The sequence below is a fragment of the Balaenoptera physalus genome (assembly GCF_965194825.1).
Source record: "Balaenoptera physalus genome assembly, chromosome: 16".
Taxonomy (NCBI): domain Eukaryota; kingdom Metazoa; phylum Chordata; class Mammalia; order Artiodactyla; family Balaenopteridae; genus Balaenoptera; species Balaenoptera physalus.
Genome location: NC_138898.1, coordinates 15697586 through 15719977, shown reverse-complemented (window position 1 = coordinate 15719977; position 22392 = coordinate 15697586). Strand labels below are relative to the sequence as shown.

Genomic DNA, 22392 nt, shown 5'->3' with positions numbered 1-22392 from the left:
TGCAGAAAAGTGTAACAGTGCCAATGTCTCACTGCAGGTAGTCACCATCTATTATTGAAATATATGGTTAAAAATGATGGCTGCAACCTCTTGATGTTTTCCAGAGGGGTCTTTGGGGAGCTAATATCTCTTTTGGTGTGAAAAACAGCTATCTAAAGTTCAGAAATTCTTTCATCTTTAAAATACTGTTAAACCCAAGTAAAATAAATAAAATGTATTTCAAAATTTAAGAAGAGTATTATAATGTGAAACAATTTTTATACAATTATTTCTGATGATCTATCTGTATACATGCATTGAAAAATGTTTGGCATGATATTCATCTCATTTGAATTATGCAAATTTCAGGCTTGTTTGGGTTTTTTTTAACTTTTAGTTTTGAAATGATTGTAGATTTATGGCAGAGTTGCAAAGATAGTACAGAAAGTATTTTCCCATTTGCTCTTCACCCAGCTTCCTTTATTGTTAACATCTTACATAAGCATGGTACATTTATCAAAATTAAGAAGTTAACTTGGTAATTGGTATGACACTATTAGCTACACTAAAGACTTCATTCAGATTTTTCCACTGATGTCCTTTTTCTGTCCCAGTTTCCAAACCAGGATACCATGTTGCATTTAGATGTCATGTCTCCTTGTCTCCACTGGCCTATGACAGTTTCTCCATCTTTCCTTGTCTTTCACAGCCTTGACACTTTTAGAGTGTAGTGGTCAGATACTTGGTAGACTATCCCTCAATTTTAGCTTGTCTGATGTTTTCTCATGATTAGACTGGGGTTATAGGTTTTGGGGAAGAAGACTACAGAAGTGACGTGTCCTTCTCATTACATCTTATCAGTGGCACATGATCGGGACATGACTCAACACTGGTGATGTTGAACTTGATCACTTTACTTCTTTAAACTTTCTTATTTGTACTTTTCCATATTGCTTTAGTTCCTATAATAAGTATGTGAAAACAGTGAATCTGCAAGTGCTCATAAACCGAAGACCTCCACAAATGTGAGGGTTAAGTTTTTTATTTGATCAAGAGAATTGATGTCCAAGGCTGGAAGAGGGAAGAGGAGATAAGTATAGCTACAACATCAATGTTTAATTGCTCTGGAGGCTAGCCAGGGCAGAGAAAGATGGAGATGACTTTGGGATTTATGTAACTGCTAGCAAAGAATTAGGGCCTCATCCAGATATTTTTAATATAATATATTTCCCTTTACCCTACAGCCCTGGGTAAGAGTGGAGGCCACCCCACTAGCCCAGTTGGAAATGGCAGAACAGAGGAGAGCTGATTCCACTGGAAAAGTGAGTGGGTATGGAAATGAACGTTGACTAAGCACCATCTGTGTTCCTGGTGCTTCACCTCATTCGCTGAATCTTCACAAGTCTTCTAGTTAAGTACCACGGTCCTCTCCATTTTATGGATGGGGAAATTGAGACTCAGAGAAGGGAAGTGACTTGCCCAAAGCCAGTTAACCATCACATATCGCTCAGGCAGTGCCCTGGGTGTGCACGGGAAAGCCACTGTCTGAATCTAGGACTCTGTGACATCAAACCTACGCTATGTCCCTTCCACCCCACAGCACCTGCTGCCCAGGAAGAACTGTGGGTGAAAGAGTTTCAATCGTGGGAAAGATGATGAACTTTGGCAACTGTTCCCAATCCATAAGGTTGTTCAGACTCTTCATGATCTCTCTGTCTCTTCATTGATCAGAGAATCGCCTGGGCATGAATCCCTGGAATCAGGATCCCACCACCCTTTGGATGCCTTGAACAACTCTTGTTTGCAATCAGGTGGGGCTGAGGGCCCGGGGTGGCTGGGATAGCCTTCTCTTAGCCCCTCCTAGGCAGGATGCTAGTGTGCAGAGAGAAACAAAGAAAGAGATGGAGAAAAGGGAGAGGGGAAAAGAGAGGTGGGGAAAGGAAAACGGTTGATTTTGGATTCCAGACTCTTCTTTGAATCAGTCCTAAGGCCAGCCTCAGTTGTACCTCAGCCTCAGATTTGAACCAATGAAGAACTCTTTCACTGAATCTAGTTCAAGATTGGTTCCTGCAACTCGAAACCAAGTATCCTGATGAGTAAATTCTACTTACTCTAGTTTCTACTCCCTAATAACATCACCGTGTCTGTGCTTTTTGCCTGTCTAAGCCCCCAGCTCTGCTTCATGAGTGGTTATGAATACAGGCTCTGAAGGCAGAAAGACAGGGGATTGAATCCCAGTTCCTCCACCAAGCTATGTGGTCTTGGGCGAGGACTTTACCTCCTTGAACTTGTGCAATCTGATAAAAGAGGATGATAATATTCCTGTAAGGGGTGTTATAAGAATTACAGGGAATTCCCTGGCGGACCAGTGGTTAGGACTCTGTGCTTTCACTGCCGAGGACCCAGGTTCAATCCCTAGTTGGGGAACAAAGATCCCGCAAGCCGCGTGGCATGGCCAGGAAAAAAAAGAATTACACAAGATAACACAGGCAACGTGCTTAGTGCATCACAACTTTAGCTTAGCCTGCAATAAATAGTAGCTATGATGATTATCTTTATTCAACTCTACTTTCCACAGTTTATTGATTTCCCAATTCCATGAGACATCTGCTGGCCTAAGCCATTTTTTCTCACCAGACCACATAATTCGTACGTCACTGGTAGCTTATGGGTAAGTCTCCCCAGGGGTAGGAGTCTATCTCAGCCCCTTAAGTTACAACTTAGGGTTGGAATTCCAACCAGAGTTTGCAATTGTATGGCCAACCTGTGCCGAGTGGTATGCTGGTAAATATTTAACAACCAGCACTCCAAAGAAAACAAACAATAACAGCAAAATGTTTCTGCCAATTTCCATGGTGTAAGTACTGCCACCATGGCTGATTTCAGGCTAACAGTGTGATGTCCCTGAACACAGAGCTGGGAAGAATGTGGGCAATTGGCCCTCATGAGCTAGAGCTGGCCAGCTCCAGCACAGCCCTGTCCGTGCAGGTGGAATTCCCTCCAGGAGGGGTATGGGCAGGGAAAGCAACCCAAAATGTGTCCACTAGAGCAGTTGCCAAAGTGGTAGTAGTGTGTCTTATGTGGGGTTTATCAAAGTCTGAAATGGGATTCTTGTACAAGTGATTGATCAAGGGACTTCTCAGGTGAACCCTGTTAGTAAATGAAGGAAGCAGAGTAGGACAGAGGAGAAAGCTAGGCCAAAAATGTGGGCTCATTTGAAGTCTAGCCTCCGCCTGATCCCACAGAGGGCTTTGGAGCACGAATATAGTCAGTTCTGACTTACAATGGTTGGACTTATGATTTTTTAACTTGATGGTGGTGTGAAAGTGATATTCATTCAGTAGAAACTGTACTTTGAATTTTGATCTTTTCCCAGGCTAGTGATATGTTGGGCAGTGGCAGTGAGCCTCAGCTCCAGTCAGCCATGAGATCACGAGGGTAAAAAAAACAATACACTTACAACCATTTTGTACCCAGACAACCATTCTGTTCTCTTTCAGTACAGTGTTCAATAAATCACACGAGACATTCAACACTTTCCTATAAAATAGTTTTTGTGTTAGATGATTTTACCCAGCTGTAGATTAACATAAGTGTTCTGAACACGTTGAAGGTGGGCTAGGCTAAACTTTGCTGTTCGGTAGGTTAGGTGTACTAAATGCATTTTCAACTTACAATATTTTCAACTTATGATGGGTTGCTTGGCTGTATTCCCATCGTAAGTTGAGGAGGGTTTGTACAACCACAGAGTTGTCCCAGCCTGAGGCAAGGGGCAAGAGACTTATCCACCCCAGTTAGTCAGTCATGGGATGCAGGCTGCCTTCAGCGGTGTAACTTCTCGAACATTTCCTGGTAAGGAATTTCCATTGGCCGAGGGGAATTCTCAAGTAAAGGGAGTAGCTGTGACCTTTGAGCAACCGCCTCTCCCAGTAGCTGGGGGATGTGTGTACCATCCTGGTGAAGAGCATCCAGGTGGGGTCCCAGTATTATTTGTTATGTAGGGATAACAATGCTGATGATAATTTTTATAGTGAAGATAATGGAGATAGAGATGCTAGAAGTGGTGAATATGGTTGTGCTGGCACTATTGCTGTTGACCTTTAGGCTTGGTTGGGTTGTTGGCAGTGGTGCTGATGGTAATTGCAGCATGCTGTGATGGTGGTAATAGCGGTGGAGTAACAGTGATGGTAAATGGCGGTGGTGGTGATGATGGTAATAATGGTGGAGTAACAGTCGTGGAAAATGGTAGTGGTGGTGGTAATTGGGGGCTTGGTGATGGTGATGCTTCTGAGGGTGGTGAAGAATATGGCAAAGGTCCTGGTTATTAGAGGGATCAAAGATACCAAAATCCTGATTTCTTCAAGGTTTGCCTCTTTCTTTTATGCTTTGTATTTCTGCCATGGCCCTGGGGAACCAAACAGCTTAGAATTTCACCTTGTCAAGCTATGGATGAAAAACATGACTGAGAGAGTCGACGTCAGGTCACCAGGGAAGTCCTGCGGTGTGTGCTTTTTTAAATAAGGCACACATTCCACAGGGCTGTTATTTATTCTATTTGCCACAGTTCACTGTGAAATATAGGGGGGTGGTGACTTTCAGACGTCTTAACCTCTCAGACCTATGAGCCGAGTTGAATATGCCAACGTTATGCTGGAGCCCTGGAGATAGCTGGACCGGATCCATCCTGCCCTCAACATGGGGTTGTTGTTTTCAGCTGAAGAGCCTTGCTTGTGAGGATGAGGGCAGGTGACTGATGGGAGCACATAGGTCAGCATGCTGGTGGGGAGCCTGTCAGGAAGAGTCTACAGAGTGGACATCTTCTTACTCCATCAGTGTCTGCCTCGATCTCCTCCCTCCCTCTCTTTCTCCCTCCCCAGGGGCTGCTCACTTTCCACTCCGAGTCCCTCTATCAAATTATATTTCCAACAAAATAGTTCACTACCTAAGAGGTATTCTGGGACAAATGTAAATTTCATTCACTCATTCAACAAACATGTGTTGAACATCAACTACAAGTCATGCTCTAGTCTGGGCGCTGGGGATATAAGAGCGGGGGCAAAAGACAAAAATCTCTGCCCTCAAGAGCTTATATCCTACTGGGTTTAAACATGTCTCACTCCCATCACGCACAGGTGAGGGAATTGATGCTTAAAGAGGTTAATTGACTTGACCAAAGGCAGAGAGTAAAGGGCAGAGCTAAGATTTTAACTAAGGTCAGCCAGCTCCCCAAACCCATGCCCTTGACCGATTCTATACTACCTGCAGGGGACATTTTTGTTTGTTTGTTTGTTTTTACCACCCAACTTCCTCTTGCCAATCTTCTGGTACTTGAACCCTCAGGATGCTTCAGGAAAACCACTCTTCCCTACATATATACAATGGAATGTTACTCAGCCATAAAAAAGAATGAGATAATGCCATTTGCAGCAAGATGGATGGACCTAGAGATTATCATACTAAGTGAGGTAAGTCAAAGAAAGACAAATACCATATGATATCACTTATACGTGGAATCTAAAATATGACACAAATGAACTTATCTATGAAACAGAAACAGACTCACAGACATAGAGAACAGACTTGTGGTTGCCAAGGGGGAGGGGAAGGGGAGAGGGATGGATTGGGAGCTTTGGATTAGCAGATGCAAACTATTATATATAGAATGGATAAACAACAAGGTCCAACTGTATAGCATAGGAAACTATATTCAATATCCTGTGATAAACCATACTGGAAAAGAACATGAAAAAGAATGTATATATATGTATAACTGAATCACTTTGCTGTACAGCAGAAATAACACAGCATTGTAAATCAACTATACTTCAATAAATTTTTTTAAAAATCACTCTTCCCAATACCACTTAGACTGTCAGTCAAGGTGTCCAGCCCTCCTTTAACCGTGGAATGGGCTCATGACCCAAGCTGTCACCCCAATGCTTGCTTCTGCCACCCAGACCCCCTGGAATTCTGTCTGCCTTTGTGTCCAAGTTGGTTTTTCATCCTCGCCTGCAATTCTGTGAGTCATATTATATTCGTCCCCCAAATTATTATTATTATTATTATTTTAAAATTAATTATTTATTTATTTTTGGCTGCCTTGGGTCTTTGTTGCTGCACGCAGGCTTTCTCTAGTTGCGGCGAGCGGGGGCTACTCTTCATTGCGGTGTGCGGGCTTCTCATTGCAGTGGCTTTTCTTGTTGTGGAGCATGGGCTCTAGGCACGTGGGCTTCAGTAGTTGTGGCACACGGGCTTTGTTGCTCTGCAGCATGTGGGATCTTCCCGGACCAGGGCTCGAACCCGTGTCCCCGCATTGGCAGGCGGATTCTTAACCACTGCGCCACCAGGGAAGTCCCCAAATTATTTTTTTTCCCAGTTATAGAGTCCAGTTGGTTGCATGCAACCAAATAATATAACATATGGTCACTCCACCCTCTGGACCTCAAGCTAGTTTTGTCACCTGCTAACTAGGAAGTTAGCAGGTGGCAGTATGGCACCCACCTTGCAGGAGGCAGTAAGAATACAGATCTTGTTTCCTTGAGCCAGGCCTTGCCGACATCCCTGGTTTTAGTGCCTTTTCAGACCCTAACCTCCCAGGAGAAGCTTCCCCATTCTTCACTGGGGCTGCCAGACGTGAAGATGCTGCACACTCAGCAAAGGCAATGGAGGAGCCTGAGCTATATTTGAGCTTCCCTGAGAACACACAGACGCAGCCTCCTGTGCCCGGCTGGCCGGGGAGAGTATAATTAATAGCACTCTTCTCCAGAGCATGGCTGGAACAGGTGATGACTCAGCAAGTTCAGAATCACACCCATGGCCAATCCCTCCTCCCCACCCAGGTTTATTTTTGGGCCACCACAGATGCTTATTAAGGCCACATGTCAGGACTGCAAGGCAGAGGAGAGACTTTTCTTGGAGAACTTGTCAGGATTGCATGGAGTTGCATGTAGCAGGAATCTGCCCACATAAAGCTTTCTTTTCTCATGTAAGAAGAAGGCTAGAGGTAGGCAGTCCAGGCTGGTACAGAGGCTCAAAGAAACCATTAAGGACTGAAGTTCCTTCTATCTTCCTGCTCTGTTATCCTTAGCAGGTGGCTCTCACCCTCATAGTCACAAGATGGCTGCTTTACTTCCAGAAATCTCACCTACATTCCTGGCAGAAATGAAAGCAAAAGCAAGGAGGTAGTTGGGATTCATTGAGAACACTAACCACGTGTCTGACAGAATACCAAAGGCCATACACCATGAAAAGAGCTAACATTTATTGAGAATTGTGTCAGTTTCCTATCACTGTTGTAACAAATTAACACAAACTTAACACTTGAAACAACACAAAGGTACTCTCTTAACGTCCTGGAGGTTAGAAGTCCTAAAATATGCTTCTTTTGGAGAATCCAGGGGAGAATCCCTTTCCTTGCCTTTCCCAGCTTCTAAAGGCTGCCCACATTCCTGGGCTCGTGGCGCCTTCCTCCATCTTCAAACACAGCAGCACAGCGTCTTCAAATCTCTGTGTCTCTCTGCCCTCTGCTTTCATTGTCACATCTCCTTTTCAGACTCTAAGCCTCTTCCCTCCCTCTTTCACTTACAAGCCCCTTGTGCTTATATTGAGCCCACCTGGAAAATCCAGACTAATCTCCCCATCTCAAGATCCTTAATTTACTCACATGTGCAAAGTCCCCTTTGCCATGTAAGGTAACATTCACAGGGACTTCCCTGGAGGTCCAGTGGCTAGGGCTCCACGCTTCTACTGCAGGGGCACTGGTTTAGTGCCTGGTCGGGGAACTAAGATCCCGCTTTCCGTGATGGGTGGGGGGAAAGGTAACATTCACAGGTTCTGGGGATTAGAATGCAGACATCCTCAGTGGGCCATTCATTATTGCATTGACCACAAGAATTTATGTTATTGCTGGCACTGCTGTGAATTCACGTAACTCTCCCAACAAACCTATGAGGCAGATACTATTATTTTGTTGATTTCCAGATGACAAGGTGTATTAGTTTCCTATTGCTGCTATATCAAATTACCACAAACTTAGTGGCTTAAGCAATACTAATGTATTATCTTTCAGTTCTGAAGGTTAGAAGTCCTACACAGGCCTTACTAAAAATCAAGGTATCAGCAGGGCTGCATTCCTCTCTGTCGATCTAGGGGGAAACCCATTTCCTTGATTTTTCCAGCTTTTAGGGACCCCCTGCATTCCGTGGCTTGTGGCCTCCTTCAGCTACAAAGCCAGCATCAATGGGCCAAGTCCTTCTCACATCACATCATTCTGACAGTTCTTCTGTGGTCACATCCCTCTGCACCTTCTCTTCTGCCTCCCTCTTCCAATTTTAAGGGCCCTTGTGATTAAACTGGGCTCACCTGGGAAACACAGACTTTTCTCACTATCTGAAAGCCAGCTGATTAGCAACCTGAATTCCATCTTCAACCTAATTCCTTTTTGCCATATAACTTGGCATATTCACACATTTGGGATTAGGATGTGGATATGTTGGGGGGAGTCATTAATGTGTCCACCACACAAACCAAAAGCCCAGAGAGGCTAAGTAATTTGCCCGTGGTTATATAGCTATACATAGTCTGGTTATATAGCCAGACTCCAAACGCAGGCTGTTTGGCTGCAGTACCCATGCTGTTAACCACTGCACTGTGCTTCCCTGTCTCAGCAACCCTACAGTGAGGTGGGTATGATTATGATTATGATGTGTATTTTACAGATGAAGACATTATGACTCTTAGGGATGATGTGGCTTGCCTGAAATCCACATGTCTGGTGGAAAGCAGATGTCAGTAAGACTCAGGTACGAGATGCACCCAAAACAAAAGAAAGAAACTGGCTGATGGGAGGCTGTGACTATCATCCTTAAACCAAGATTTCATAGATTTCTGATCAACTGACAGCACTTCTCCAGACATTCTCCAGCACCAAGGTCACTCCCTCATTTCTTCCAGGCCACTTCTCAAATGTCACTATGACCACTCCATCCAAAATAGCTGCTCTCATCCCCCTCTATCCTCTTGTCTCACTTTAATTCTCTTATTGCTTGACACACATATAACTTTTTGTTTATTTATGGCTTCCGTGCTAGAATGAATGCTTGGTGACAGCAGGCGCTGTCTGTTTTGTTCACTGCTGTCCTCCTTGGCACATAGTGGGGCCCTCAATACATTTTTTATTAATATAAATAAATGCATGCATGTATGAACGATGCCAATCTCAACAGCCTCATGGATGGACTTTAGGATAAACAAATGTTACTAACTTACATGTTAGATATTGGGGTTCTTGATGATATTTCAGTTGAACAAAAAGCTTTCACAGAGATGAAGGTTGGATACCGTGGGATTCTCCATGGTTTTTACCCTTGAGTGGTCATCAGAATTATAAGGGAGTTTGTTCAAAATGCCAATACCCAGTGCCTACTCTCAGAGATTCTGGGGAGTAGGCTGGCCATCAGTATTTTTTTTTTTTAATTATTATTTATTTATTTATTTTGGCTGTGTTGGGTCTTCGTTTCTGTGCGAGGACTTCCTCCAGCTGCGGCAAGCGGGGACCACTCTTCATCGCGGTGCGCGGGTCTCTCACCATCGCGGCCTCTCCCGTTGCGGAGCACAGGCTCCAGACGCACAGGCTCAGTAATTGTGGCTCACGGGCCCAGCCGCTCCGCGGCACGTGGGATCTTCCCAGACCAGGGCTCGAACCCGTGTCCCCTGCACTAGCAGGCAGACTCTCAACCACTGCGCCACCAGGGAAGCCCCGCATCAGTATTTTTTAAAGCTCTTCGGGTGACACTAATGTACCTCCACAATTGAGATTTCCAGCCCTGGACCTCCTAAAACAGAATCTCTGTGATAATGGTTTTCAATGTTGGCAGGTTTGGAAGGTACAGATGTTGGAGGCCCAACGCCAGAGATTTTGATGTAATTAGACTGGGGTGAGGCCTGGGCATCAGATTCTTTATTTCAGTTATTATAATTTTCAGCTCCAGAATTTCTATTTAGTTCCTTTTTTTATCATCTCTCTCTCTCCCTCTCTCTTTTTTTTGGCCACACCACGCAGCTTGTGGGATCTTAGTTCCCCAACCAGGGATCGAACCCCGGCCCACAGCAGTGAAAGCATGGAATCCTAACAACTGGACCGCGAGGGAATTCCCCATATCTCTTTTGATAGAATATTGATATTCACATTTTGTTCATACATTGTTTTTCTGAGTTCTGTTAGTTCTTTGTCCCTGGTTTCCTTCAGTCCTTTGAGCATTTTTAAGACAGTTGGTTTCAAGTCTTTGACTCACCTGTTCAATGTCAAGGCATCCTCAGGGATAGTTTCTGTCAATTAATTTTGTTTCTTTGACTGGACCATACTTTCCTGTTTCTTTGGATGCTTTGTGATTGTTTTTTTCTGAGATTGAACATTTGAATATTGTAATGTGGTAACTGGAAATCAGATTCTCCCCCTTCCCCAGGGGTTGCTGATCTTGATTGATGAAGGCTGCAGTCATCCATTTGCTTAGTGATTTTCCCAAACTATCTTACATAGGCTGTATTTCACGTCGTATGTAGTCGCTGAAGTCTGTTCCTTCAGCTCATGTTCAACTAGTACCTTGACAGAGATTTCTTGGCACACCTGGAACTGAAAACAAAACATACCTCTCAGGCTTTGCAGATGGGCTCTGTGTTGTGGAGGCTGTTTGCAGCTCTGCTTTAGCCCATACTCCCTGCTTGCACTGAGCCATCTTTTCTTTTTTAATTAATTAATTAATTTATTTATTTATTTATTTATTTATTTATTTATTTATTTATTTTTGGCTGTGTTGGGTCTTCGTTGCTGCGCGGGGGCTATTCTTCATTGCGGTGCGCGGGCTTCTCATTGCGGTGGCTTCTCTTTTTGCAGCGCACAGGCTCTAGGCACACGGGCTCAGTAGTTGTGGCATGTGGGCTCAGTAGTTGTGGCTCGTGGGCTCTAGAGCGGAGGCTCAGTAGTTGTGGCGCATGGGCTTAGTTGCTCCGCAGCATGTGGGATCTTCCCAGACCAGGGCTCAAACCCGTGTCCCCTGCATTGGCAGGTGGGTTCTTAACCACTGCACCACCAGGGAAGTCCCCTGAGCCATTTTTAAGTTGCCTTTTTTTTTTTTTGAATCAGCGTTCAGTTGGTTGCTGTAAACCTTGATGGTTTTCCAAAGTTCTTACAAAGTTGATTCTGACAGTATCTGCTTGTTTTCTCAGTGTCTCTATGGAGGAGCTTGGAGCCCCTTGTCTCAGCAGCAGTTTGGGGTGCTAATAACAGAAATACTATACACTGGGCAGCTTATAAACAACAGAAATTTATTCCTCACAGTTTTGGAAGTCCAAGATCAGGGTGCCAGTGTGGTCAGGTTCTGGTGAAAGTCCTCTTCCAGGTTGCAGACTGCCGACTTCTCGGCTTCTCAGTTGTATCCTCACATGGCAGAAAGCAGAAAGAGGAAGCAAGCTCTCTCGTGACTCATAAGGGCACTAATCCCACTGATGAGAGCTCCACCCTCATGATTGCATCTAATCCTAATTACCCCCCAAAGATCTCACCTCCTAACACCATCACATGTTGGGAGAGAGGAGTAAGGTTTCAACATATGAATTTGGGGAGGACACAAACATTCAGTCCCTAACACACTCCAACATTTTGCTTTTTAAAAGCTTCCCTGGTCACCATTATAAAGCAACTATACTCCAATAAAGACGTTAAAAAAAAAAAGCTTCCCTGGTGATTCCAATGTATAGGCAAGGTTGATATCCACTACTCTGGGAGCAAAACCTTGGCATCACTGCTTTCAGCAAGCTCCTTAGGTGACTCTGATGCAGCCATTCTGAGCTTTGGGATCCTGAAGATTAAATAAACCCTGGCACCGAGCTCAGGAAGTCTACCGTCTCTCATTTTCCTCCCATTCCTGGAAGCCAGACAGGATGAAGAGATCAACCTTTGTGGGCGTGGCTCTCTATCCACGGACTACAGCACATGGTGCCATGGAGACACCTAGTGGTGAGTTGCTGCACTGAGGGTTACGGAGACAACTGGCTCCTTGCTCCCATTTGTTTCACAGAAGAATCAGAACCAAGATAAAGAAAGGAGCCCAGGATGCGCCAGATTCCTGCCTCCAAAGTGTGACAGTTGAGTTGAAGTTTTTCAGCAATAGATCTCTGTTGGGACTCAGCATATGGGTCACCTGCACCGGAGCTAGCATCCCCTGAAATCTCTAAGATTTCCAGTTACATAAGTTACAAGCTTTTAGGTAAATGCAGCTGAGAGGGTGAAGGCTTCCCAGTTCAGCTGAACTCCAGGGTTTACCCCCTCACAGACATGAGCTCCTGGAAGAGTAAGTAGTTCTGGGATGACCAAGAGGTTTCTTCCTCTCTCAACCGGTGTGATCATGGACAAGTCTCAGCTTCCTTACCTGTATCGTGAAGACAATTACCTGCCTCAATTCTTATTATTGCTATGGAAGATAAATGCAATGTATTACTTAGTAAAAGAGTAAAAGTAAAATAATAAATGTATAGTTTGATCCTGTTTTTGTTTAAAATTATGTATATATCTTTACACCAATACATATATTTATCTTTATGTAAGGTTGTATGGGTGTGTATGTATATTTATGTATATCTGCATGAAGTGCTGCCTAAAACAATGTTCACCAAACAGGTAGTGAGGTTGGAGGTGATTTTTGCTGTCCTCTTTGTACTTCTCTAACTTGTTTATGATGTGCATGCACCAAGGTTTTTTTTGGCCTCACCACTCGGCATGTGGCATCTTAGTTCCCCGACCAGGGATCAATCCCGCACCCCCTACATTAGAAGCGCAGAGTCTTAACCACCGGACCACCAGGGAAGTCCCCCTGCTTGTACAATTTTTACAATAGAAAACTGAACTTTTGGGGTTCTTTGTGCAGCTACAGCAGTGGCTCTGGGAAAGATGACGGCCGGGGCAGGTTTCCAGTCTGTGGCTCCGAGCGGCAGCGCTGGAGCCTCAGGAGGGGTGGGCGCGGCGGCTGCTCTGGGCCCAGGTGGGACTCCGGGGCCTCCGGTGCGAATGGGCCCGGCGCCGGGTCAAGGGCTGTACCGCTCCCCGATGCGCGGAGCTCCCCGATGCGCGGAGCGGCCTGTCCGAGACCAGGTATGCTACCAGGCAGCCGAATGACACCTCAGGAACCTTCCATGGGACTCCCTGGCTATGAGGGGAGCCTTTCAGTCCGACCTGGCCTGGCCCAGTCAGGGATGGACCAGTCCCGCAGGAGACCTGTTCCTCAGCAGATCCAGCAGGTCCAGCAGCAGGCGGTCCAGAATCGGAACCACAGTGCAAAGAAAAAGAAGATGGCTGACAAAATTCTACCTCAAAGTATTCGTGAACTGGTACCAGAATCCCAGGCCTATATGGGTCTCTTGGCTTTTGAAAGGAAACTGGACCAGACTATCATGAGGAAATGGCTAGATATCCAGGAGGCCTCGAAACGTCGCATCAAGTCAGCCTTGTCCAAATATGATGCCACCAAACAGAAGAGGAAGTTCTCTTCTTTTTTTAGGTCCTTGGTGATCGAACTGGACAAGGACCTGTATGGGCCAGACAACCATCTGGTAGAAAGGTACAGGACCGCCACTACCCAGGAGACAGATGGCTTCGAAGTGAAGTGGCCAGGAGATGTGAATGTACGGTGTACTGTCCTGCTGATGCTGGATTACCAGCCTCCTCAGTTTAAATTAGACCCTCCTCTGGCTCGCCTGCTGGGCATCCACACCCAGGCCCGTCCAGTGATCATTCAAGCACTGTGGCAATATATTAAGACGCATAAGCTCCAGGACCCACCTGAGCGGGAGTTTGTCATCTGTGACAAGTACCTCCAGCAGATCTTTGAGTCTCAACGTATGAAGTTTTTCAGAGATTCCCCCAACGGCTCCATGCCTTGCTTATGCCACCAGAGCCCATCATCATTAATCATATCATTAGTGTTGACCCGAATGATCAGAAAAAGACAGCTTGTTATGACATTGATGTGGAAGTGGATGACACCTTGAAGACCCAGATGAATTCTTGTCTGCTGTCTACTGCCAGCCAGCAGGAGATTGCTACTCTAGACAACAAGATCCATGAGACAATAGAAACTATCAATCAGCTGAAGACCCAGTGAGAGTTCATGCTGAGCTGTGCCAGAGACCCTCAGGGTTTCATCAATGACTGGCTTCAGTCCCAGCACCGGGACCTCAAGACCATGACCAAGGTGGTGGGTAACCCAGAAGAAGAGCGCCGAGCTGAGTTCTACTTCCAGCCTTGGGCACAGGAGACCGAGTACAATACTTGTACTCCAAGGTGCAGCAGAGACGACAAGAATTAGAGCAAGCCCTGGGAATCTGAAATACATAGGGCTTCTCCCACAGCCCTAATTTGGCTGCACCGATTTCTTTATTTGGGCCCTGTGCTGCCTGCCTCATAGCACCTGCCTTGGTCTTGCTTGGGGCCTTCCAGGGGATGCTGTTGGTTCTAGGACAACACCAGAATGAAGAGGGTCTCACATGATACCTGTTACCCTCTTCTCCCACTCCATCCCTTCCTACCCGCAGCTTCCCTTTGCCCCACAAATTTCCCATGTGCCTGTACCCTCCCCTGGTCTGCATAGGACCTCTAGATAGGATTAGAGAGAGAACCTGTAGTGGTAATCAGTGCATTGAATGGATTGGGCCTAAGGCCAAGTGGTCTTCAAGGGGACCAGCTGCACTGATCCTGCCCTTCAGAGACCCAGGAGTTGGGAGCTTTAACCCCTTCTCCAAGACTCAAGCCTGGGAGCCCTCTATAAGCTAGTTGATCTTGGCTTTCCTGATAACAGAATCCAGTTTCCTTCCTTCCCTCCACAGGTTTGGAGCAAACTGTCCCTTCACTTGTTGCCCTCTAGCACTAAAGGAGTCCTGGTTCTTGGCTCCACTGAGCCCCAGGTCAGTCTGCAGCCCTCTGGATTGGCCTGCTGTCTCAGTGCTTCACTTACTCCCTCGTAAGGGGTCCACATCAGTATTGGAGTTTGTTCTTTTAGTATTGGTCCCTCTCACCACACTCCCTGTCGCTGCTTTTTAGGATTCCCTCCTACCTGTCCTAACCCAGGGCATCTGAGTGGGGGAACCTTGCCTTTCCCTGTCAGAGCCCCAAGGGCCCTCACCCAGGGTACTGTCATTGCCAGCGGAGGCTGTCCCTTCCTGCTGTTGCTTGGAGGTGTGACTCATCCATTCATTCCGCCCTGCCTCCCCCATCCTTTCACGGAGAAACAGGCCTGAAATCAAATGGGTAAAAGCCCTGGGCCACCCCTGTCTTCCTGTCCCTTGTCTGCCCAGTTGACACCCACCGGTGACTTCCAGGGCACTGAGGAGTGAAAGCGGCTATAGGGCTGGAGAATAGCTCTGAGCTGGGCTTGTGACTCTTCCCTCTCCCTGCCTCACAGGAGTGTGACTCCCCAGCCCCTGCCCTCAAAGCTTCAGACCCCTCAGGTAGCAGCAGGACCTTGTGATCTTGGCCCCTTGCAACTGAGATGGTTTTGCGTCTTTCCAGGAGAGCCTCAAATTCTTCTTCCAGGTTGTATCACCCCAGAGTTAGCATAGCCCAGGCTCGCAGACTCAACACAGCAGGGTGGGAGACAGCTGGGCACAGAGGGGGAATCCCGTTCAGCATGGGCTCTAAACCCACAGAACTGACAAAGCCCCTGCTTCCCCACCCCCTCCTCAGGCTTCTGCGAGCACATCCTCCAGCCCCGTATCCCTGCCTGTTCCACACTGGGGACAGCAGAACTTTCTCCCCGTCTTTCCCTTCATGTCCTTATCCCACTCCTCCCTTGAAAGGTTCTCCCCACAGTGACACTGGACAACCTCTGTCCCTGGGGCCGGAACCATGAGAAGGAGGCTCCGCACTCCTACACAGTGTCCCTGAAGATAACTGTTTTTTTTTTTAATTAATTAATTTATTTTTATTTCTGGCTGTGTTGGGTCTTCATTTCTGTGCGAGGGCTTTCTCTAGTTGCGGCAAGCAGGGGCCACTCTTCATCGCGGTGCGCGCGCCTCTCACTGTCGCGGCCTCTCTTGTTGCGGAGCACAGGCTCCAGACGCTCAGTAGTTGTGGCTCATGGGCCTAGTTGCTCCGCAGCATGTGGGATCTTCCCAGACCAGGGCTCGAACCCGTGTCTCCTGCATTAGCAGGCAGATTCTCAACCACTGGGCCACCAGGGAAGCCCAAGATAACTGTTTTTATTAACTGAATTATTATGTTTTCTTCATGGACCAAATTTTTTTTTGTACTGCCCCCTTATCGATGTCACCCAGTTTTAATAAAACTTCTGGAAAAAAAAGAAACTTCTGGAAAAAAAAAAAGAAGAAAACTGAACTTTTGGGTCAAGAGGGCTGATTAAGCACATCTGTTCATCTCCCTCCAAACATCCCATTGAAATGACAAAATGAGCATTTCCAAGTACTAATGAAAGCTATCAATATAATAGTAATAATAATAATACCTCCTCTTAGAATGATGAGGATTAAAATCTGGCACATAGTACTTGATGGTTATTACCTCCATTCCACATCCACTTGTAGCTCTAAAGAGAACATGAACACAGGGATTCTTAACCCTTCTTGTGCCACAGACCCCTTTGCAGTCTGGTGAAGCCCATGGACCTCTTCTCAGCCTAATATTTTTCAATGAATAAACTGCCGTACAGAAGATTACGGAGGGAATCATTTATATCAAAATGCAGTTATCAAAATATTTTAAAAACAAATCTGTCATATAGTAACATATGTGCTTCTATATTAGAAGATTTAGCGGTGTGTCTAATACCTAGCATAATTTCAAAGTCATGATGAGCAGAAATAATATTTTGAGATGCCTTTGGTAAGACCATTGTGATAAGAAAATACCTGTTTTCTATTGGTGAAGCCACGGGAACTGCTAATACTACTCTGGTTTGTTGCTTATGTTCGTAAGTGAAGGAAATGCTGAATTTAAGTTGAACTTAAAGATAAAGACCATTTTTCTCATCCAACTTCATGGATCTCCAAATTTAACAAATTATGTTCTCCCACAGGTCTTTGCTTAAGTCTGTCTGTTTGATCTCTTTGTTCTTTGCATCTTTCCTCCAACGTGTGATAATCCTTGGCTGTCTACTCACATTGAAGGGTGGGACCTAGACTGAAATTGATTGGGTGCTGGATACACGTGAGGAGGCCTAATTATTAACTATGAGCTTTGGTGTGACTGTCCATTAGGGAGCTCCCATTGCCAGCATCCGTAGGGTTTTCCTCCTGAGCTGGTCAACTTCTCCAGAGAAGACTCTTATAGCATCTCTTTAGGAGAGTACAATCCTCCATGCCAGCAATGTGGAATCTAGGTTGGGAAAGAAGCCTGAGGGAAGGAGGTTGGGCAGAGCATCTCGGTCTTCCATACATAAACTTTCACTTCATCCCTCCGCTTTCAGGATGATGCCCCATCATCCACTGTGCCTGGTGTTTCCTAATCCAGATCCGCTTCTGTTACTCTCTACAGCTGCACTATCCAACACAGCAGACTCTGGTCTCCTGCAGCTATTTAAATCTAAATTAATTAAAATAAAATAAAACAAACTTTCAATTCCTTAATCGCACTAACCACATTTCAAGCGCTCAATAGCCACATGGAGCTAGTGGCTGGCAACTGTATTGGACAGTGCATGACATTCCTTGTCACTGCGGAAAGTTCTGTGGAATAGAGCTGCTCTAGAGCAAGGGATGGCAAATCTTTTCTGTAAAGGGCCAGATAGTAAGTATTTTTGGCTTTGCACACCATATGGTCTCCATTGCAACTACTCAACTGTATCAATGTAGCATGAAAGAAGCCATTAACAATACGTGGAACATGCATTGGAACACATGGCTAAGCTCCAACAAAACTTTATTTATGAACACTGGAATCTGAATTTCCTCACATTTTCATGTGTCGTAAAATATTATTCTGCTTTTTATTTTTTCCCAACCATTCGAGAATGCAAAGCTATTCTTTACTTATGAGCTGTACATAAACAGGGAGCAGGCTAGATTTGGTTCATGGACCATAGCTTGCTGACCTTTGTCTTAGGGCACTGTATTTTTTTAATTTTCATTAATTTTTATTGGAGTGTAGTTGATTTACAACGTTGTGTTTGTTTCTGGTCTACAGGCATAGTGAATCAGTTACACATGTACATATATCCACTCTTTTTTAGATTCCTTTCCCATACAGATCATTACAGAGTATTGAGTAGAGTTTCCTGTGCTATACAGTAGGTTCTTATTAGTTATCTATTTTATATATAGTAGTGTGTATACGTCAATCCCAAGCTCCCAATTTATCCCTCCCCCCACCCACCACCCAGGGCATTGTATTTTTTAAAGAAAAATCCCTGTACTGTTATTTTAGTAGTTTCAGAGAGGAAGCAGAGGCTATGTTGCACAGTTTTTTGTTTTTTGGGGTTTTTTTCCTTTTTTTTAAACCTAGAAGTTTCATTAACTTCTTTGTGTAGCCTAGGATCTGTGAACACAGAGCCCCATCTCTCTTATTGGCTGTTCTCCGCCTGGGGTCCAGCCTTGTGTCCAGCACGATGCTTGACATGTAACAGGCTCTCAGTCAATAGGGCTGAACTGTCAAATGCTCACCAAGTCATCTTCTTTTCCTTTATTTTACATAATTTTACTTTTCACTTAGATCTGCCTTCAGGAAAGAATGTGCTGGTTAAGCTGATGAGAAAATTGCAGTATGCTTAATTCTATTTCTTGTTATCAGCGAATACATTGACATTCCCATTTTCCACATCAGTCCCATGAGCTTGGTAAATGTAATTCCACCTCTGAGAGAAGACATCAGCTCCTAAGCCTGTGTAGAATCAAACAAATCTTGGTTATGGAAGTGTAAGTCTCAATTGAATCTGATAAGAAGACTTGTAAAGCAAGGGGAAGTAATCGGAGAACACAAGTACCTGGAGATTTTAAATGCTGGGCTGAAACTGCCTCTTAGAAAGATAAAGAAGAGAAGGTTATAGAATGTTAACATTGCCATGACTGTAAGAAGACAATGAGGGACTTCCCTGGTAGTCCAGTGGCTAAGACTCCAAGCTCCCAATGCAGGGGGCCCGGGTTCCATCCCTGCTCAGGGAACTAAATCCCACATGCTGCAACTAAAAGATTCCGCATGCTGCAACTAAGACCCGGTGCAGCCAAATAAATAAATATTAAAAAAAAAAAAAAAAAGAAGACAATGAGCCAAGGGCATTATTGGAAACCAGTTGGATGGGGGCAAAAGCCACAGGTTAGATTAAAACCACACATGCACCAAACTCCTACAACAGAGATCCCCAACCGGTCCGCGGCCTGTTAGGAACAGGGCCGCACAGCAGGAGGTGAGTGGCTGCGAAGGAGCAAAGCTTCATCTGCCGCTGCCCATCGCTCCCCATCGCTCCCCATTGCTCCCCACCACTCCCCATCGCTCTCATTACCACCTGAACCATCCTCCCCTCCACCATCTGTGGAAAAATTGTCTTCCACAAAACCGGTCCCTGGTGCCAAAAAGGTTGGGGACCACTGTCTTACAAGATAATAGGAGCAAACCTTGGGTATGGTAATAACTTTTTAGATATAACACCAAAGTCACGATCCTCGAAGGAAATAATCAACAAACTGGACTTCATTAAAATTAAAAACTTCTACTCTGCAAAAGACAACGTGAGGATAATGAGAAGACAAGTTACAGACTGGGAGAAAATATTTGCAAACGACACATCTGATAAAGGACTGTTATCCAAAATATACAAAAACTCAACAATAAGAACACAAACAATCCAATTAAAAAGTGAGTCAATGGGCTTCCCTAGTGGCACAGTGGTTAAGAATCCACCTGCCAATGCAGGGGACATGGGTTCGAGCCCTGGTCTGGGAAGATCCCACATGCCGCGGAGCAACTAAGCCCACGTGCCACAACTACTTAGTCTGCGCTCTAGAGCCCGTGAGCCACAACTACTGAAACCTGTGCGCCTAGAGCCCGTGCTCTGCAACAAGAGAAGCCACCGCAATGAGAAGCCTGCACGCCGCAACGAAGAGTAGTCCCCGCTCGACGCAACTAGAGAAAGCCTGCACGCAGCAACAAAGACCCAACGCAGCCAAAAATAAATTAAATAAATAAATTTTTTTTTAAAAAAGCCTTTAAAAAAAGTGAGTCAAAGATCTTAACAGACACCTCACCAAAGAAGACAAATCGATGGCAAACATGCATAGGAAAATATGTTCCACATCACATGTCATCAGGGAAATGCAAATTAAAACTACACACCTGTTAGAACAGCCAAACTCCAAAACACAGACAACACCAAATGCTGGTAAGGATGTGGATCAAGAGGAATTCTCATTCATGTCAAAAGAAAATGTTCCTTTCCTACTTAGTGGCTTTTCACCTCCTACTCTGCCCATATCAGATCCTAGGACTACAGGTTTTCTGGTTCATTGATGATATAACCTCTTTTTATGCTGGAAATCCACCACTTGTGCAAGTGATTTAAGGTACAGTGAGCTACACAGATTAAACAAACATGTCCTAAGCACCTATAATCTACCATGTTCTTTTAGTTATATTTTACTCCCAATTTACAGCTGAGGAAACTGGAGCTTCAAGAGGATAAATGACTTGTATGATTCCACTTATTTGTTTCAAAAAACAGGAGGAACTAATTGACAGGGTTAGAACAGTAGAATGGGTAATCTTTGGAGAGAAGGGGTGGGTAGTGATTGGGAAGGAGCACAAGGGGACAACGACTTGTTGGTAATAATCGACTTCTTGACTAGGGTGTCCTTATCCGCGTGTGTTCACTTTGTGATAATTCATCCGTCTGTACACTTATGATTCATGATTTTTTTTCTGTTTGTTATACTGATATAAATATTGTTAAAATTTCTCAAACATACACTATTGCTAAAATGTAAACTTTAATAGATGGCTGAAATTTAAAGTTGAAGAAAGTCCTCCCAACATAGAACAAAAAGACAGAGATGGAAAAGACCAAGAGAGAGAAAATACGAGAAAAAAATTAAACTGTGTCAGATGCAATACAGTTTAAAGATTCTAAGTTTTCCCTGGATTTAAAAAATATTCATCTAGGGAGTTCCCTGGTGGTCTAGTGGTTAGGATTCAGTGCTTTCACTGCCGTGGCCCGGTTTCAGTTCCTGGTAGGGGAACCGAGATCCTGCAAGCTGCGCAGCACGGCCAAAAAAAAAAAATCATCTGTGAAGGAAAAAGACTCAGACCAGTATCAGATTTCTCACCAAAATTCAAAAGCCAGATGCCAATAGTGCAGTATCTTGAAAATTCTAAAAGAGATTTTTAACCTAGAATTCTATTCCCAGGCAAACATAATCAAGTGTGAGGGCAAATAAAGACATTTTCAGACTTGCCAGGACAGAAATAGTTTATCTTTTTTGTAATCTGTTCATTTAAAGAATGGACAAAACATTAAAGTCTTGATTGTAATAGTTGGAGGACAGAATATAATGTTAACTACATCAGTTAGGATGTGCATGTTTAAGTTGCAGTGACAAATAACCCCCAAACACTCAGAGGCTTAGAACAACAAAGATTTATGTCTCCCTCATATTACATGTTGATTGTACATTGCTGGGGTTGGGGGTTGCTGACAGAGGCTCTTCCATATGGAATGTTGCCAGGTGTGGCAGCAGGTGGGAGAACATGGTATCTGCATCTGGAGGTTGGGGGAAGGAGGAGCTCACACCAGTCATTAAATGCTCCAAGCCTAGAAGTAGCAAAGGTCACTTCCTCCCCCAACCCATTGGCCAGAATTAGTCACATGGTTCCACCAACTCAAAGGGGTGGGGAAACATAATCCTCCATGTGTCTGGAAGGAGAGACCCCAATAGAGGGGAACTCTGGAAGTCTCTACCACAGTAAACAAAATGACGCTTTAAAAACAAAAGTGAGGCTGACAAAATGCGGAAAATAGAAACAGCGAGAGAAAAGAAACACTGCTCATACCTTCATCTTAGAAAGTGGAGTGTCAAAAGATATGGTCCATGGGATAAAATAAGATAGAGGTTACGTTTATTGAATTTATGAAGAGAAATGAGAATGACAAATAAGTATATAAATATCAAGCAGTTGGAGAAAGCAGGGATTATAAGCACACTTTACAGACAGTAAATATTATCTAGCTATTGTTTATAATTAAGGAGGTAATCACCAGAAAATTAAAATGATTAAAAGAGGTTGCCTCAAGGGAGTTGGGGGTGAGAGTTTGCTTTTCATGGTAAACTTTCCTGTGCTGTTTAATATGTTATCATGTATATGAATGTATTTGGGCTATCCAGAGAAACAGAACCAGCAGGAGATATATGTGTATTGATAGATATGGC

General features: G+C 44.6%; 1 pseudogene across 1 annotated transcript; it reads left to right on the top strand.

Moving 5' to 3' along the window:
* The first annotated feature begins 828 nt into the window (after window positions 1-828).
* Window positions 829-15951, top strand: LOC309645286 (SWI/SNF-related matrix-associated actin-dependent regulator of chromatin subfamily D member 1 pseudogene; annotated as a pseudogene). The gene is made up of 2 exons (XR_014268634.1): window positions 829-9421; window positions 9730-15951. The product of XR_014268634.1 is annotated as an SWI/SNF-related matrix-associated actin-dependent regulator of chromatin subfamily D member 1 pseudogene (transcript).
* The last annotated feature ends 6441 nt before the right edge of the window (window positions 15952-22392 follow it).